Source organism: Procambarus clarkii, chromosome 59, assembly GCF_040958095.1.
Source record: "Procambarus clarkii isolate CNS0578487 chromosome 59, FALCON_Pclarkii_2.0, whole genome shotgun sequence".
NCBI lineage: Eukaryota > Metazoa > Arthropoda > Malacostraca > Decapoda > Cambaridae > Procambarus > Procambarus clarkii.
The window spans coordinates 28,779,470-28,796,696 of NC_091208.1; the positions used below are offsets into that span (position 1 = coordinate 28,779,470).

A 17,227-nucleotide genomic window follows, 5' to 3' on the forward strand; every position below is an offset into this window, starting at 1 on the left:
GTCCTTGGTTCGATCCCAGGCACCGGCGAGAAACAATGGGCAGAGTTTCTTTCACCCTATGCCCCTGTTACCTAGCAGTAAAATAGGTACCTGGGTGTTAGTCAGCTGTCACGGGCTGCTTCCTGGGGGTGGAGGCCTGGTCGAGGACCGGGCCGCGGGGACACTAAAAGCCCCGAAATCATCTCAAGATAACCTCAAGATCTCAAGAAAATTGACAAGGCGGCGCCTGTGAAGAGCAGGGGTAGAAACATTAGTTTACAACACTAAAAGATGCTTTTAGAGTCCTTAACATGACAGAAAAGCCTGCAGACTTTTCTGTCCTTCAGTCTGTCGCTAAGAGTCTACCTTGTCTGCCTTCTGTAGCTTCCGGGGATCAATGGTCCCGCGGCCCGACCTCACGACGCAGGCCTCCCGGTTGGTCGTCTGGTCAACCAGGCTGTTGGAGGGGGCAGAGTACAGCCAAAACAGCAAGAGAGGACAAGAGAAGTAACAAGAGTAGACACCAGCAGCAATGGAAGGAGGAAGTGTGTGAACCACACGACTAACACGTGTGTTAATCTGTCTATACACAGCGTTGTAGCACCGTGGACTTCTGTTCTCTCATGTCTTCATGATGGTTATCTTGAGGTTATCTTGAGATGATTTCGGGGCTTTAGTGTCCCCGCGGCCCGGTCCTCGACCAGGCCAACACCCCCAGGGAGCAGCCCGTGACAGCTGACTAACACCCAGGTACCTATTTTACTGCTAGGTAACAGGGGCATAGGGTGAAAGAAACTCTGCCCATTGTTTCTCACCGGCGCCCGGGATCGAACCCGGAACCACAGGATCACAAGTCCAGTGTGCTGTCCGCTCGGCCGACCGGCTTCCCCGGTCGAGTCCCTAACTGATGGGTGCATTCTCTACGGCAGCCAACTTTGGTATTCCTTGTCCAGACATTTGTGGTCGCTTTGATGGGCGAGTGGGTGGGTGTGGGAGTAGATGGGCGAGTGGGTGTGGGCTGGGTGGGCCCTTACCCACCCGAGGGTAACACCCCTCCGATACCACGAGTCTCTACTCATCTTATCAGCACTCCGGTGAGACAGTATCAAAAGCTTAGCTACGTCAAGGTCCACAACGTCGTCGCCGCCAGCGTGTCCCCCCACACCTTCCTCTTGTGTCCCTCTGCCAGCAGAGTAATTTGTCACACCTTGTAACGAGGGAACAGTATGCTGTGACTGGCTCTCTGTTACAAGGAACAGTGTTCTGTGACTGGCTCTCTGTTACAAGGAACAGTGTTCTGTGACTGGCTCTCTGTTACAAGGAACAGTGTTCTGTGACTGGCTGTGTTACAAGGAACAGTGTTCTGTGACTGGCTCTGTGTTACAAGGAACAGTATGCTGTGACTGGCTCTGTGTTACAAGGAACAGTGTTCTGTGACTGGCTCTGTGTTACAAGGAACAGTATTCTGTGGCTGGCTCTGTTACAAGGAACAGTATTCTGTGACTGGCTCTGTGTTACAAGGAACAGTGTTCTGTGACTGGCTCTGTGTTACAAGGAACAGTATTCTGTGACTGGCTCTGTGTTACAAGGAACAGTATACTGTGACTGGCTCTGTGTTACAAGGAACAGTATACTGTGACTGGCTCTGTGTTACAAGGAACAGTATACTGTGACTGGCTCTGTGTTACAAAGAAAGATATCGGAAAAGGATGACAAAAATAGACGTCCTACTTGAAAGAGATAATCCTGAACTACTGGGTTATCTAGTTTAACCTCACTACAGCACTACACTACAGTTACATCTCCGCTCCTGTGCCAGGTAAGTCCACTACGGGCTCGCCATAACCCGTGCTACTAGCAACTTCATTGTTCCGAGTAGCTGGATCTAAAAAAGCAAGAGCAACACTCACTAGCGGTGTACACACACATCAAGATGTTACACGACCAAAGATCACATTTCCCCTAAAAACGTACCACCTGCGGGCTATTCATACCCGTGCCGCTTCTTGTGATGGCTTAATGACTCAACACTGGCCAGGTGTTGGGACACACTGGCCAGGTGTTGAGACACACACTGGCCAGGTGTTGAGACACACACTGGCCAGGTGTTGAGACACACACTGGCCAGGTGTTGAGACACACACTGGCCAGGTGTTGAGACACACACTGGCCAGGTGTTGAGACACAACACACACAGCCCCCCCCCCCCCCCGAGTCGTCTACCAACCCTTCATATAGTTTAGGGCAGCTGCACAAACGCATCTACAGCAATGTTTACAAATGCACAGACCCTCAGCTACTATTCTTATAATTCTGCTTAGGCCTAAGATACTATTCACACTCGTAGGCCTACTATCATGTTTATTTGTGTACAGACTTATCAGATAATTATTCCCCAAATCATGTTGGCGGTGCGGATATAAGGTGTCCATATATTGCCAGCACGTGTATGCCTGGAACATACCTGGAGAGGGTTTCGCGAGTTCTACTGCCCGGTCTGGGGTCAGGCTCGGACCAACCGGGCTGTGGTGAACATGCTTGGCCGCAGCAAGCAACAGCCTGGTGGACCAAGCTCTCACCAGCGAGGCCAGGCTTGGGGAGTAAAAGAACTCCCAGAAGCCCATCAAGCAGGATAACTGGGTCCATCAGGGTGTTGCTTGCAGCATCCGGCAGGCCCACATATCCACTAGAGCCCTACCATACTACACTGTCATAGTGCTACGCGTGATAAAGAGGCTAGAGGGGGTGATAATGAGGCTAGAGGGGGTGATAAAGAGGCTAGAGGGGGGGGGGGGATATAGAGCGAGGTGTGGAGAGGAACATTAGACAAGAGCGTTGTAAGACTGGTCCGCCGCTACGCATCATGTGGAGGGCGTGCCAGCAGCTGACTCATCACAACACACACCCATCAACACAGCTCGCCACCATGTATCATCATGCAACACACGGCTCTCACCATCACCCCCCCCCCCCCTTCACTTTCACATTCCAAATTTCCATGCCATATACGTGTACACATACAAGTAACCTACATACACAACCCTTGTACCCATAGACGAGTAGTACCTTGGTAGGAAGACAGGCGGGAGAAAGTTGGGAGGTGGGTACAATATTATGATGCCAGGCGGGCCTGGTGCCAGTGCCACCCTACACGTCTGCTGGCACTCTGGGGACACCACGCCAACCCTGTGGTGTCACGGGGCACCATCACCCAGCACAATGTCCAACAGTCTGCTTCATCACGCCATCAACTAGGAGGCCTGGTCAGAAACAGGCCCGCTGGGACCTTCATCACATTATTGTTGTTTAAGATTCGCTACTAGGAACAAAAAGTTCCAAGTAGCACGGGCTATGGTGAGCCCGTAGTGGACTTACCTGGCACAGGAGCGGGGCAAGTAGCACGGGCTATGGTGAGCCCGTAGTGGACTTACCTGGCACAGGAGCGGGGCTGCAAGTAAACTTCATCCCACAAATCAAGGCAACATACACTCCAAGTATGCCAACTTTTCCACCACACCATTGACACCACTTGATCCAAACACCACGTTTCGCTCCGTCCCTCCACGACGGACGGAACATTTACATATAGAACACTTTCTTTCCATCGAGACTACGCACTTCAGCCGTCGCTGCTGCAAGTTGTTTAACCGAGCACATTAGGGACTTGATCCCTAACACCCTCCCAGAGGTACTCTTTCTCTGCAGACGATCAGTCACAATAACGTGCCTCAAGATATGATGACAATCGACTTGATAGTGCTCCAGGATGGACCGAAACGTCGTCGTCACACCTTTTGTGGGGGGGGGGGGGGGGTGGGGGTGTGTGTGTGTGTGTGTGTGTGTGTGTGTGTGTGTGTGTGTGTGTGTGTGTGTGTGTGTGTGTGTGTGTGTGTGTGTGTGTGTGTGTGTGTGTGTGTGTGTGTGTGTGGGGGGGGGGGGGGGGGGGGTTCGGTCATCATTACTCTATGTTTTGATCTATAGTTGACTTAGCTAAACTTACTGTGGGGTTCAGTTGGTGACCCTTCCACCACCACCACCCACGGCCTGGGTAGGGGGCGCATAATAAATGACTAAAGCTAACTTATTCACATTTCAGTTAGGGTTGATAAGTGATGGGGCGGGGCCCGAGGAGCGCAGGCAACACCGTGGTGGTCTTCCTGTAGCACCAGCTAGCACCCCCCCCCCCCTCCACGCTCACCAACACCGGCCACTCACGCTAACACCAGAAGGGAACATGGAGGAGAGGAACCACCCAGCGGGTTTTCTTCCTATTGGGGAGTGTTGTACACGCTGCTATGGCGGTGTGTCCACTCACAGGATGAGTGGCGCTGCCCAATACTGTCACTATGGCGGTGTGTCCACTCACAGGATGAGTGGCGCTGCCCAATACTGTCACTATGGCGGTGTGTCCACTCACAGGATGGGTGGCGCTGCCCAATACTGTCACTATGGTGGTGTGTCCACTCACAGGATGAGTGACGCTGCCCAATACTGTCACTATGGCGGTGTGTCCACTCACAGGATGAGTGGCGCTGCCTAATACTGTCACTATGGCGGTGTGTCCACTCACAGGATGAGTGGCGCTGCCCAATACTGTCACTATGGCGGTGTGTCCACTCACAGGATGAGTGGCGCTGCCCAATACTGTCACTATGGCGGTGTGTCCACTCACAGGATGAGTGGCGCTGCCCAATACTGTCACTATGGCGGTGTGTCCACTCACAGGATGGGTGGCGCTGCCCAATACTGTCACTATGGTGGTGTGTCCACTCACAGGATGAGTGACGCTGCCCAATACTGTCACTATGGCGGTGTGTCCACTCACAGGATGAGTGGCGCTGCCCAATACTGTCACTATGGCGGTGTGTCCACTCACAGGATGAGTGGCGCTGCCTAATACTGTCACTATGGCGGTGTGTCCACTCACAGGATGAGTGGCGCTGCCCAATACTGTCACTATGGCGGTGTGTCCACTCACAGGATGAGTGGCGCTGCCCAATACTGTCACTATGGCGGTGTGTCCACTCACAGGATGAGTGACGCTGCCCAATACTGTCACTATGGCGGTGTGTCCACTCGCAGGATGAGTGGCGCTGCCCAATACTGTCACTATGGTGGTGTGTCCACTCACAGGATGAGTGGCGCTGCCCAATACTGTCACTATGGCGGTGTGTCCACTCACAGGATGAGTGGTGCTGCCCAATACTGTCACTATGGCGGTGTGTCCACTCACAGGATGAGTGGCGCTGCCCAATACTGTCACTATGGCGGTGTGTCCACTCACAGGATGAGTGGCGCTGCCCAATACTGTCACTATGGCGGTGTGTCCACTCACAGGATGAGTGGCGCTGCCCAATACTGTCACTATGGCGGTGTGTCCACTCGCAGGATGAGTGGCGCTGTCCAATACTGTCACTATGGCGGTGTCCACTCACAGGATGAGTGGCGCTGCCCAATACTGTCACTATGGCGGTGTGTCCACTCACAGGATGAGTGACGCTGTCCAATACTGTCACTATGGCGGTGTGTCCACTCACAGGATGAGTGGCGCTGCCCAATACTGTCACTATGGCGGTGTGTCCACTCACAGGATGGGTGGCGCTGCCCAATACTGTCACTATGGTGGTGTGTCCACTCACAGGATGAGTGACGCTGCCCAATACTGTCACTATGGCGGTGTGTCCACTCACAGGATGAGTGGCGCTGCCCAATACTGTCACTATGGCGGTGTGTCCACTCACAGGATGAGTGGCGCTGCCTAATACTGTCACTATGGCGGTGTGTCCACTCACAGGATGAGTGGCGCTGCCCAATACTGTCACTATGGCGGTGTGTCCACTCACAGGATGAGTGGCGCTGCCCAATACTGTCACTATGGCGGTGTGTCCACTCACAGGATGAGTGACGCTGCCCAATACTGTCACTATGGCGGTGTGTCCACTCACAGGATGAGTGGCGCTGCCCAATACTGTCACTATGGTGGTGTGTCCACTCACAGGATGAGTGGCGCTGCCCAATACTGTCACTATGGCGGTGTGTCCACTCACAGGATGAGTGGTGCTGCCCAATACTGTCACTATGGCGGTGTGTCCACTCACAGGATGAGTGGCGCTGCCCAATACTGTCACTATGGCGGTGTGTCCACTCACAGGATGAGTGGCGCTGCCCAATACTGTCACTATGGCGGTGTGTCCACTCACAGGATGAGTGGCGCTGCCCAATACTGTCACTATGGCGGTGTGTCCACTCGCAGGATGAGTGGCGCTGTCCAATACTGTCACTATGGCGGTGTCCACTCACAGGATGAGTGGCGCTGCCCAATACTGTCACTATGGCGGTGTGTCCACTCACAGGATGAGTGACGCTGTCCAATACTGTCACTATGGCGGTGTGTCCACTCACAGGATGAGTGGCGCTGCCCAATACTGTCACTATGGCGGTGTGTCCACTCACAGGATGAGTGGCGCTGCCCAATACTGTCACTATGGCGGTGTGTCCACTCACAGGATGAGTGGCGCTGCCCAATACTGTCACTATGGCGGTGTGTCCACTCACAGGATGGGTGGCGCTGCCCAATACTGTCACTATGGCGGTGTATCCACTCACAGGATGAGTGATGCTGCCCAATGGGGGCAGGGGTCACTCCATCCTAATGATGGGGTTCTTCTACCCCTACCCCCTTCCATAACCCCGGACAACATGGTTTCAGAACAGGGCGCTCTTGCCTGTCGCAGTTGCTGGACCACTATGATATGGCATTAGATGCTATGGAAGACAAACAAAACGCTGATGTAATTTACACAGATTTCGCAAAAGCTTTTGATAAATGTGACCATGGTGTTATTGCACATAAAATGCGTTCAAAAGGAATTACCGGGAAAATAGGCAGATGGATCTACAATTTCCTGACTGACAGAACCCAATGTGTAATAGTCAACAAAATAAAATCCAGCCCATCAACCGTGAAGAGCTCAGTCCCCCAGGGTACTGTGCTTGCTCCAGTACTTTTTCTCATCCTCATATCGGACATAGACCAGAACACAACCTATAGCACTGTATCATCCTTTGACACTAGGATTTTCATGAGAGTTGGCAACATAGAGGACACGGCAAACCTCCAATCAGATGTTGATCAGGTCTTTCTATGGGCTACAGAAAATAATATGATATTCAACGAGGATAAGTTTCAGCTCATGCGCTACGGAAAAATTGAAAACATAAAAACAGGAACCACGTACAAAACGCAGGCAAATCATAACATAGAACGAAAAGGCAATGTAAAGGACCTGGGTGTACTCATGTCGGAAGACCTTACCTTTAAAGAACACAATAAAGTAGCCGTCACAACTGCAAGAAAAATGACAGGTTGGATAACAAGAACTTTTCACACTAGAGATGCTATACCGATGATGATACTTTTCAAAACGCTTGTGCTCTCTAGAGTGGAGTACTGCTGCACAATGACAGCCCCTTTCAAACTGGAGAAATTGCTGACCTAGAGAGCGTGCAGAGATCCTTTACTGCTAGAATCCACTCAGTAAAACATCTAAATTACTGGGACCGACTAAAGAGCCTAAATCTGTACTCCCTTGAGCGCAGGCGGGAGAGATACATAATAATTTACACGTGGAAAATAATTGAGGGGCTGGTCCCAAACCTGCACACAGAAATAACACCACATGAGACCAGAAGACATGGCAGGATGTGCAGAATACCCCCGTTGAAAAGCAGAGGTGCAACAGGTACTCTGAGAGAGAACTCTATCAACATATGAGGCCCGTGACTGTTCAACACGCTTCCACTACACATAAGGGGCATAACTGGCAAACCCCTCACAGTGGTCAAGAGAGAACTGGATAAGCACCTCCAAAGGATACCTGATCAACCAGGCTGTGACTCATACGTCAGGCTGCGAGCAGCCGCGTCTAACAGCCTGGTTGATCAGTCCAGCAACCAGGAGGCCTGGTCGACGACCGGGCCGCGGGGACACTAAGCCCCGGAAGCACCTCAAGGTAGGTAGCCCCCCCCCCCCAAGCCCGGTCCGAGGCCAGGCTTGACTTTGAGAGTTTGGTCCACCAGGCTGTTGCTTGGAGCGGCCCGCAGGCCCACATACCCTCCACAGCCAGGTTGGTCCGGCACTCCTTGGAGGAAACTATCTACTTTCCTCCTGAAGATGTAAACAATGAGTGGACACATCAACACTGCTGAGATGGACACACCTCCAGACAAAAAAAAAGCCTGTCATTAACACACCACCAAACATATACTCAGGCTGAATGTTCCAGGGATCAACGTCCCCGCGGCCCGGTCTCCAGCCAGGCCTCCCGGTCGGTCATCTGGTCAACCAGGCTGTTGGATGCGGCTGCTCGCAGCCTGACGTTTGAATTACTGCTTGGTTGATCAGGTATTCTTCGGAGGTGATTGTAAATTCTCTCTGTAACACTGTGAGAGGCCGGCCAGTTATGCCCCTTATGTGTAGCGGGAGTGTTTTTAAAGATCTTCAGCCCTGCTTGATACCTGGAGGGACAGGTCCCAAATCTACACAGTAAAATAACAACATACTGGAGTGAACGATATGGAAGAAAATGCAGAATAGAACCAGTGAAGAGCAGAGGTGCCATAGGCACAATCAGAGAACACTGTATAAACATCAGAGGTCCGCGGCTGTTCAACGTCCTCCCAGCAAGCATAAGAAATTTTGCCGGAACAACCGTGGACATCTTCAAGAGGAAACTACATAGTTTTCTTCAAGGAGTGCCGGACCAACCGGGCTGTGGTGGGTAGGTGGGCCTGCGGGCCGCTCCAAGCAACAGCCTGGTGGACCAAACTCTCACAAGTCAAGTCTGGCCTCGGGCCGGGCTTGGGGAGTAGAACTCCCAGAACCCCATCAACCAGGTATAGCATACAGATTTAGACATTTTAATCGGTCCCAATAATTAAGAAAGTTTATGGAGTGGATGCAAGTAGTAAAGGATCTTTGCACGCTCTCTAGGTTAACAATTTATCCGGCTCTGAATGGGGCTGTCAGGGTGTAATAGTATTCCACCCAAGAGAACACTAGTATCTTGAAAGTATCATTAGTATGGCATCCCATGTTTGGAAAGTCCTTGTTACCAAACATGTAATTTTTCTTGCAGTCGTGACAGCTACTTTAATGTGTTTTTTAAAAGTTAGGTCTTCCGACATGACTATTTCTAGATCCTGTACACTGTGGTTTTCGTTCTAGTGTGAAATGTGCGACTGCGTTTTATATATTATTATTATTTTTTTTTTTTTTGAGATATATACAAGAGTTGTTACATTCTTGTAGAGCCACTAGTACGCGTAGCGTTTCGGGCAAGTCCTTAATCCTATGGTCCCTGGAATACGATCCCCTGCCGCGAAGAATCGTTTTTTCATCCAAGTACACATTTTACTGTTGCGTTAAACAGAGGCTACAGTTAAGGAATTGCGCCCAGTAAATCCTCCCCGGCCAGGATACGAACCCAAGACGCTCGCGGAACGCCAGGCGAGTGTCTTACCACTACACCACGGAGACTGAGACGGAGATATGGTTCGAGTTTTGGTATTTTCGCTCTTTTCTATAATGCAGGAGCCGGAACTTATTTTCATTCAATATTATTTTATTTTATGTGGCCCATTGAAAAACCCCGATGTGCATCATATTGGAGGTTCGCCGTGGCCTCTATATTGTCTACTCGCATTAATCCCGGTGTCATCTGCACATCATGATACAATACCATAGCATCCTTGTATGCCTGACATGAACATGAGAAAAAGTACCGGAGCAAATACCGTAGGATGTCACCAGGACCACTACAGTAAGTCAGCCAGCCAGCCAGTAAGCCAGCCTGCCAGCCAGCCAGTAAGCCAGCCAGCCAGCCAGCCAGTAAGCCAGCCAGCCAGCCAGCCAGCCAGCCAGCCAGCCAGCCAGCCAGCCAGCCAGTAAGCCAGCCAGCCAGCTGGGGCGCCCGTGTAAGCAGGGAGGCTGTAGGGGGACACCGTTAATGGCAACCATGACGGTCAACAAGAGATGTCAACACGTGTAATGTCACAAATTTCACCCTCAAAGTATTGTCCAGTGAAAATCTAGTCTTCAGAGATGAACAAATCCACAAGGGCCGTAATGAGGGTTCGAACCTACGTTTAAGAGAATCCCAGACGCTGCCTTAATCGACTGAGCTACGATTAAGGCAGCGTCTGGGATGCTCTCAGACATAACTTCGAACCCCTCATCACGGCCCTAGCGGATTTGTTCATTTGATGCATCACGCTATTGTGATTTGTGTGTACACACACTATTATCTGAACCATTATCAACACGTGTAAACATACATATATAAATGTTAGACGTAATAAACAAATAACCAAGCCTAATGCTATTTATTTATATATATACAAGAAGGTACATTGGGATCGAAGATACATAGCGTAGTAATTACAATCTTGTAAAGCCACTAGTACGCGCAGCGTTTCAGGCAGAAAGCCCGAATAAGCCATGATATGTACTATTCTCTGAACCATTATGAACACGTGTAAACATATATATATATAAATGTTAGACGGAATAAACAAATAACCAAGCCTAATGCTATGCTTCCTGTGCTAACCAAACATAAATAATTAGAGTGAAAGTTAAATTTGGCGCCAAGATCAGCGAAAGTGCACACTTAAGGTGCAACAACAATAACAGCCCAATTAGGAAATAAGTAGAGGAACAAGGTGATTACGATCGTTAGTGAAAGTCACAGTGAGAAGTGGGGGACGACAGTGCAGTTGTGTAACTTTAAGACTTTGTAGTTTGTTAATTTATTATGTATCCTATACCCATCCCGTGGGTGATAGTGGACCCTATACCCATCCCCGTGGGTGATAGTGGACCCTATACCCATCCCCGTGGGTGATAGTGGACCCTATACCCATCCCCGTGGGTGATAGTGGACCCTATACCCATCCCCGTGGGTGATAGTGGACCCTATACCCATCCCCGTGGGTGATAGTGGACCCTATACCCATCCCCGTGGGTGATAGTGGACCCTATACCCATCCCCGTGGGTGATAGTGGACCCTATACCATCCCCGTGGGTGATAGTGGACCCTATACCCATCCCCGTGGGTGATAGTGGACCCTATACCCATCCCCGTGGGTGATAGTGGACCCTATACCCATCCCCGTGGGTGATAGTGGACCCTATACCCATCCCCGTGGGTGATAGTGGACCCTATACCCATCCCCGTGGGTGATAGTGGACCCTATACCCATCCCCGTGGGTGATAGTGGACCCTATACCCATCCCCGTGGGTGATAGTGGACCCTATACCCATCCCCGTGGGTGATAGTGGACCCTATACCCATCCCCGTGGGTGATAGTGGACCCTATACCCATCCCCGTGGGTGATAGTGGACCCTATACCCATCCCCGTGGGTGATAGTGGACCCTATACCCATCCCCGTGGGTGATAGTGGACCCTATACCCATCCCCTTGGGTGATAGTGGACCCTATACCCATCCCCGTGGGTGATAGTGGACCCTATACCCATCCCCGTGGGTGATAGTGGACCCTATACCCATCCCCGTGGGTGATAGTGGACCCTATACCCATCCCCGTGGGTGATAGTGGACCTATACCCATCCCCGTGGGTGATAGTGGACCCTATACCCATCCCCGTGGGTGATAGTGGACCCTATACCCATCCCCGTGGGTGATAGTGGACCCTATACCCATCCCCGTGGGTGATAGTGGACCCTATACCCATCCCCGTGGGTGATAGTGGACCCTATACCCATCCCCGTGGGTGATAGTGGACCCTATACCCATCCCCGTGGGTGATAGTGGACCCTATACCCATCCCCGTGGGTGATAGTGGACCCTATACCCATCCCCGTGGGTGATAGTGGACCCTATACCCATCCCCGTGGGTGATAGTGGACCCTATACCCATCCCCGTGGGTGATAGTGGACCCTATACCCATCCCCGTGGGTGATAGTGGACCCTATACCCATCCCCGTGGGTGATAGTGGACCCTATACCCATCCCCGTGGGTGATAGTGGACCCTATACCCATCCCCGTGGGTGATAGTGGACCCTATACCCATCCCCGTGGGTGATAGTGGACCCTATACCCATCCCCGTGGGTGATAGTGGACCCTATACCCATCCCCGTGGGTGATAGTGGACCCTATACCCATCCCCGTGGGTGATAGTGGACCCTATACCCATCCCCGTGGGTGATAGTGGACCCTATACCCATCCCCGTGGGTGATAGTGGACCCTATACCCATCCCCGTGGGTGATAGTGGACCCTATACCCATCCCCGTGGGTGATAGTGGACCCTATACCCATCCCCGTGGGTGATAGTGGACCCTATACCCATCCCCGTGGGTGATAGTGGACCCTATACCCATCCCCGTGGGTGATAGTGGACCCTATACCCATCCCCGTGGGTGATAGTGGACCCTATACCCATCCCCGTGGGTGATAGTGGACCCTATACCCATCCCCGTGGGTGATAGTGGACCCTATACCCATCCCCGTGGGTGATAGTGGACCCTATACCCATCCCCGTGGGTGATAGTGGACCCTATACCCATCCCCGTGGGTGATAGTGGACCCTATACCCATCCCCGAGGGTGATAGTGGACCCTATACCCATCCCCGAGGGTGATAGTGGACCCTATACCCATCCCCGTGGGTGATAGTGGACCCTATACCCATCCCCGTGGGTGATAGTGGACCCTATACCCATCCCCGTGGGTGATAGTGGACCCTATACCCATCCCCGTGGGCGGTAGTGGACCCTATACCCATCCCCGTGGGTGATAGTGGACCCTATACCCATCCCCGTGGGTGATAGTGGACCCTATACCCATCCCCGTGGGCGGTAGTGGACCCTATACCCATCCCCGTGGGTGATAGTGGACCCTATACCCATCCCCGTGGGCGGTAGTGGACCCTATACCCATCCCCGTGGGCGGTAGTGGACCCTATACCCATCCCCGTGGGCGGTAGTGGACCCTATACCCATCCCCGTGGGCGGTAGTGGACCCTATACCCATCCCGTGGGCGGTAGTGGACCCTATACCCATCCCCGTGGGTGATTGTGGACCCTATACCCATCCCGTGGGTGATAGTGGACCCTATACCCATCCCCGTGGGCGATAGTGGACCCTATACCCATCCCCGTGGGTGATAGTGGACCCTATACCCATCCCCGTGGGTGATAGTGGACCCTATACCCATCCCGTGGGCGGTAGTGGACCCTATACCCATCCCGTGGGCGGTAGTGGACCCTATACCCATCCCGTGGGCGGTAGTGGACCCTATACCCATCCCGTGGGCGGTAGTGGACCCTATACCTATCCCGTGGGCGGTAGTGGACCCTATACCCATCCCGTGGGCGGTAGTGGACCCTATACCCATCCCGTGGGCGGTAGTGGACCCTATACCCATCCCCGTGGGCGGTAGTTGACCCTATACCCATCCCCGTGGGCGGTAGTGGACCCTATACCCATCCCCGTGGGCGGTAGTTGACCCTATACCCATCCCCGTGGGCGGTAGTGGACCCTATACCCATCCCCGTGGGCAGTAGTGGACCCTATACCCATCCCGTGGGCGGTAGTGGACCCCATACCCATTCTGTGGGCAGTAGTGGACCCCATACCCATTCTGTGGGCAGTAGTGGACCCCATACCCATTCTGTGGGCAGTAGTGGACCCTATACCCATCCCCATGGGCAGTAGTGGACCCCATACCCATCCCGTGGGCAGTAGGACCCCATACCCATCCCGTGGGTGATAGTGGACCCCATACCCATCCCCATGGGTGATAGTGGACCCCATACCCATCTTCATGGGTGATAGTGGACCCAATACCCATCCCGTGGGTGGCAGTGGACCCCATACCCATCCCGTGGGCGGTAGCGGATCCCATACCCATGCCGTGGGCGGTAGTGGACCCCATACCCATCCCGTGAGCGGTAGTGGACCCCATACCCATCCCGTGGGTGATAATGGACCCCATACCCATCCCGTGGGTGATAATGGACCCCATACCCATGCCGTGAGCGGTAGTGGACCCCATACCCATCCCATGAGCGGTAGTGGACCCCATACCCACGTGCAATAGTATAAAAGGTTATAAAGGATCTCCCTCCTTATGGGCTCAGGGATGGAAGACTAAGGTTCATCTGACTCAGCAACTATCTCGTGAAACAAGTTACACAATTTCCTGTACACAGTATGTCAAATGTCTGATATATTCAGAAATATCGGCAGACCCAAACAGTTAGAGAGAGGGAGGGAGGGGTTATCTTGAGAGGTTATCTTGAGATGATTTTGGGGCTTTAGTGTCCCCGCGGCCCGGTCCTCGACCAGGCCTCCACCCCCAGGAAGCAGCCCGTGACAGCTGACTAACACCCAGGTACCTATTTTACTGCTAGGTAACAGGGGCATTCAGGGTGAAAGAAACTTTGCCCATTTGTTTCTGCCTCGTGCGGGAATCGAACCCGTGCCACAGAATTACGAGTCCTGCGCGCTATCCACCAGGCTACGAGGCCCCCTCGTAGGTAGGGAGGGAGGGAGGGAGGAAATGTTTCAACAACAACTGGACAAGTACCAGCAGGAAATGACCGACCAACCAGGACAAATAACTTAAATTGGTTCTGGGAGTTGTCCGGCCTGTGGTAACTTGGTCCAACAGGCTGTTGCTTAAAGCGTCACACAGGCCACACATTACAAGCCGCTTGGCCACGCACTTCTTAAAAGATAAAATGGAACACTTTACTGTAACATTTTTGCTTTTGTACCAGTAATACCTGCAGCATACCTGGAGAGGTTCTGCCAGCTCTTCTACCATATGTCCTCTTTGCTGCTAGGGTACTAAATACATCATATGTTTGCTGCGAGGGTACTAAATACATCGTATGTTTGCTGCGAGGGTACTAAATACATCGTATGTTTGCTGCGAGGGTACTAAATACATCGTATGTTTGCTGCGAGGGTACTAAATACACCGTATGTTTGCTGCGAGGGTACTAAATACATCGTATGTTTGCTGTGATGGTACTAAATACACCGTATGTTTGCTGCGATGGTACTAAATACACCGTATGTTTGCTGCGATGGTACTAAATACATCGTATGTTTGCTGCGATGGTACTAAATACACCGTATGTTTGCTGCGATGGTACTAAATACACCGTATGTTTGCTGCGATGGTACTAAATACACCGTATGTTTGCTGTGAGGGTACTAAATACATCGTATGTTTGCTGCGATGGTACTAAATACACCGTATGTTTGCTGCGAGGGTACTAAATACATCGTATGTTTGCTGCGAGGGTACTAAATACACCGTATGTTTGCTGCGAGGGTACTAAATACATCGTATGTTTGCTGCGAGGGTACTAAATACACCGTATGTTTGCTGCGATGGTACTAAATACACCGTATGTTTGCTGCGAGGGTACTAAATACACCGTATGTTTGCTGCGAGGGTACTAAATACACCGTATGTTTGCTGCGAGGGTACTAAATACATCGTATGTTTGCTGCGAGGGTACTAAATACACCGTATGTTTGCTGCGAGGGTACTAAATACACCGTATGTTTGCTGCGAGGGTACTAAATACACCGTATGTTTGCTGCGAGGGTACTAAATACACCGTATGTTTGCTGCGAGGGTACTAAATACATCGTATGTTTGCTGTGAGGGTACTAAATACACCGTATGTTTGCTGTGATGGTACTAAATACACCGTATGTTTGCTGCGAGGGTACTAAATACACCGTATGTTTGCTGCGAGGGTACTAAATACACCGTATGTTTGCTGCGAGGGTACTAAATACACCGTATGTTTGCTGCGATGGTACTAAATACACCGTATGTTTGTTGCTAGGGTACTAAATACATCGTATGTTTGCTGCGATGGTACTAAATACACCGTATGTTTGCTGCGAGAGTACTAAATACATCGTATGTTTGCTGCGATGGTACTAAATACATCATATGTTTGCTGCGATGGTACTAAATACATCATATGTTTGCTGCGATGGTACTAAATACATCATATGTTTGCTGCGATGGTACTAAATACATCGTATGTTTGCTGCGATGGTACTAAATACACCGTATGTTTGCTGCGATGGTACTAAATACATCGTATGTTTGCTGCGATGGTACTAAATACACCGTATGTTTGCTGCGATGGTACTAAATACATCGTATGTTTGCTGCGAGGATACTAAATACACCGTATGTTTGCTGCGATGGTACTAAATACACCGTATGTTTGCTGCGATGGTACTAAATACACCGTATGTTTGCTGCGAGGGTACTAAATACATCGTATGTTTGCTGCGAGGATACTAAATAGATCATACCCATTGCAATTCTACACTTCACCGGGTATATTCTGTATTTCCTATTATATGTCTCGTTGCAGTATCCTATGCGGACCTGCGGGCTGCTGCAAGCAACAGCCTCACCGATCAAGTTATAACAAGACAAGCTTGGCCCCGGCCCGGACTTGGGCAGAAGACCTCTGGGCATCAACCATACGAACTACACAAACATTGTGTCATCCCTTTCCCCAGTAGGAGGAAATGAGTGAGAGTGGACGTGGGTGCCAGTAGCACATGCTCGCACCACCCGTCGTGGTCCAAGGTGACCACACCACCTTCATCCTCACCTTATATTTCCTTCCCTGTTTATAGCTTTATACAAGGTACACATTGACACAGTGTCGACCATCAACCGGGCTGTGGTGGGTATGTGGGCCTGCGGGCCGCTCCAAGCAACAGCCTGGTGGACCAAACTCTCACAAGTCAAGCCTGGCCTCGGGCCGGGCTTGGGGAGTAGAACAACTCCCAGAACCCCATCAACCAGGTATCATGAGCTGACCCTAGACGCATCTCCAACCCCTCCACCTGCTCCAAAGATTTTTTTATAGAGTATATTGTAGATATCTCTCTCCGTTCTCCCTCTCAATAATTACCCAAGTGTAAGATGAGAGCTATGCTCGTGGTGTCCCGTCTTCCCAGTACTCTTTGTCGTATAACACTTTGAAACTAGTGAGGGTGCTGTCCTCCACCACCACCTTGTGACTTAGCTAGTTCCAACCCCCTACCACTCAGTGTGTCAGCTGGTTCCAACCACCTACCACTCAGTGTGTCAGCTGGTTCCAACCCCCTACCACTCAGTGTGTCAGCTGGTTCCAACCACCTACCACTCAGTGTGTCAGCTGG

The 17,227-nt window shown here is 51.4% G+C and overlaps 1 protein-coding gene across 8 annotated transcripts in view; it reads right to left on the reverse strand.

Annotated features, from left to right (window-relative positions):
* The window catches only part of dco (discs overgrown), a 248,872-nt gene that overhangs the window by 132,112 nt on the left and 99,533 nt on the right, over positions 1-17,227 (reverse strand). The window lies entirely within an intron of this gene.